Raw genomic sequence first — 3081 nt, forward strand, 5'->3', positions numbered from 1 at the left:
TATTTGGTGCCTCACCACTGGATTAGATGACAGCGCCAATGAGTTAAACTGGATAGAGCAGTGATTTTCAGTTTTGGTGTCCTTGACTGCACGGGTGGGACTAGTGAATTATTTTTAAGGGGTCTGTGAAAGGTAACTCAGATAAGGCAGACTCATGACAATAGGCTTAAACTGGTTTGAAAGGAGCCTGAAGTGCCTCTGGAAAATGCTGTGGGGTCTGCAAACTGGAAAAGATTAGAGGCCTGCTATCTGCTCTGATTTAGGAGCTTGTGTCCATGTTATCTGTTGTGCCATTCTTACTCCAGCAGAAGATTAACTTCACATTCTTTCATATGGGTATCTTGGGGACCTCCTCCCACCAAGACCATCTGACCCCAGAGAGCGCAGATATTGCCCTGACAGGCACACAGCAGTTCTGTTTCTAACCATCCTGTGTTTTTCTTTACAGCATCAGCTGACCTGATAGTTGTTGGTGGGTACATGAATGTCATGACACATCACAGGTCCCAGGATTAGGCCTTCTGAGAAGCTGCAACAGTACCTTGTAGGTAAGTCAAATATTTCCTGACCTTCCTATATTCCCATGAACAAAACCAGGGAGACATCTTACTGAATTTCTATCAAGATCTGTGCTGCTTTTAGCAGTAGAGGAGGCTTAAGTTATCTTTTAGTACAAAAATAAATAAAATGTGTGTGGGACTTTGACTGTGAGACGAAGAGCTGTATTTTCCAGGCAGAGAAGTAGGTGGTGATAGTTTTGCTGTGAGTTCATCTACTCTGTGAAGTTACCTTCCTGATGTGGGGGTCACTTTTGTGTATGTTTGCTAAAAACCTCTGGAGACCATCTGGTCCAACCGCTTGTTCCAGACAGGGTAGACTTTAAAGTTAGGTCAGGTTGCTCAGAGCTGTGTCCAGACAAGCTTTGAGTATCTCCATGGGTGGAGATTCCACTCCCCGGGCAACCTTTGCAGTCGTGAAAATTTTTACTCTCATGGTATTTTTCTCCCCTTATATCTCATCAAAATTTCTCTGGCGTCAGCTTGTGCCTGTTGCCTCCCGTCCTCTCACTGTGCACCTCCAAGCAGAGCGTGGCCCTGCCTTCCCCATCCTCTCTCATTTGGTAGTTGCAGACTGCAGTATGATCCCCCTTTACCTGTCTCTTCTTAAGGCTGAACAAGCCCAGCTCTCTCTGCCTCCCCTCCTACATCGTGTGCTCCAGCCCCCTGGCCACACTGGTGACCCTCCACTGCATTCGCTCCGGTATGTCCTCAGCTGTCTTGCACCAGGGAGCTAAGGCTGGACACAGCATTCCCAATGCAAGCTCTTAAGTGCTGAATACAGAGGAATAATCGCTTTCCTCAACGTGCTGGCTACGTGCTTGCTGAAACAGCCCAGTGTTTGGGGTTGAATCATAAGGAGGAGGTGGCGGTAAGCATGGGTTGAGGATGGATATGCTGTAGGGCACTGAGGTAACGCTGCTACACACACTCTCATCGCAAGTGGGATGGCGTGGTTTTGGCAAACAGGGTGTCTGCTCACAGTTTACCCCCCCACCCTGCTGCTCAGACAGCAGAGATGCTGGTGAATCACTGTAATTCAAAAAGAGAGTAGTTTGCTTTCAATTGCCACAGCTGTGAGCTGTGGCACTCACGGAGATGATTCACAAAGGGCTCAGCCTCCCAGGCCCAGGGGTTGGGGAGGCCACCGGTTGCAAATGCCGGATATTGCAACCTCATCTGTGTACCAGGGGTCTCACATGCACCGTGGGAGTTGATGGGATTAGAATTAAAATCTCAATGGTTATTCCTTCCCCTCCTTTTCCTTCATTCCTCTGCATTCGCTGTGGGAGCTGTCGGGGAGTGTGTTAACGGATTTGTTTGCTGATTTGTTATTGGACTTGGCTGGAGAACTGTTGTGGGGAATTGTGTGGAGGAGAGTTGTCCTCTTCTCCTAGCTCAGCTTAGGAAATGTGGCAAGGTCACAGAAGAGTGGGCAAATTTCTTTGTCAAACAGTAGATAGATTTCATATGGGCCATCACAGGAACTCCAACCTTAATGTTACCACCACCAACAGTCTTACAAGAGCTGTGAACTATTTGGCAGAAAACTGGCAGTTTTGTAACCAAAATCCAATTTTGCAGGAAAGTTAGCTTTGTGTCTTTTTTTTTGGATACTGTTTTGCTGTTGTGAAAAGCAATACATATGGAAACCCATTAGAGCCTAAGGCTATTGTTGATACAGTCTTGACTCATTCTTGGCAACCCTTCTTCATCTTCCTTCGATAGCTCAGCTGGTAGAGCGGAGGACTGTAGGCTGCTTGTAGAAAGTAATCCTTAGGTCGCTGGTTCAATTCCGGCTCGAAGGAAAGGTTTTGGAGTTTTGTTTTGGTTTTTGTCTTTCACTTATTTCTGGAATTTACAACTTTGCAGAGCTGCCCTTTCCAACTACATGCCTCTTGAGACCCCGTGAGAAATTTAGTCTACTTAAAACATACCACTTTCAAGGATTTCAATTTTACTACCTGCCTTGTCTGCTTCAGCTGATTCGTACAGCAATGGTGCTTTGACCTTTGCCACACCTCTCTACCTAATCAGTTGATCCCCATCATACGAGTCTCTTCTGCAGGGGCTCAACACCTTCCACAGACCCTTGTTAGCTAGAGCAGACCCGCAGCACAGAGCTTGCCGAGCCTCTTTTAGCTGAGTTGGGTGTGGAAAATGGAGGGAGGTCCAGTTACTGCATCCTCCTTGTTCTGGTTTCACCACTTTTCCTATCCCATTCTTGCATTTTTAAGTTCTGAGGTTTTGAGGCGGGGTGGGGATGGGGGCTAAGAGAGATGGGGGAGAAAAATCTTTTCGTGAGGACAGGAACACCGTGGTCATTCAGGTTCAGATATTTGTCTGAGACAGCCACTATATGCAATAATCATTGGCCTTACGAGAGGGTTGTGAATACCATTGTGCACACTGCTCTGAGGTGTATCATTTCCATGCACTGTCCATTTCAATGAAGAATTGTAAAGGTTGGGGCTGGCTACAAAGGAAATGGGTAAGAGAGAGGCAGTAGAACCGTGTGAAAGGA

The 3081-nt window shown here is 46.8% G+C and overlaps 1 non-coding gene across 1 annotated transcript; it reads left to right on the top strand.

Annotated features, from left to right (window-relative positions):
• Nucleotides 1–2275: 2275 nt before the first annotated feature.
• On the top strand, nt 2276–2365 carry TRNAY-GUA (transfer RNA tyrosine (anticodon GUA)). The gene is given in 2 exon segments: nt 2276–2312; nt 2330–2365. It is a non-coding gene; the product is annotated as a tRNA-Tyr (tRNA).
• The last annotated feature ends 716 nt before the right edge of the window (nt 2366–3081 follow it).

Source organism: Accipiter gentilis, chromosome 20 (assembly GCF_929443795.1).
Source record: "Accipiter gentilis chromosome 20, bAccGen1.1, whole genome shotgun sequence".
Lineage (NCBI taxonomy): Eukaryota > Metazoa > Chordata > Aves > Accipitriformes > Accipitridae > Astur > Astur gentilis.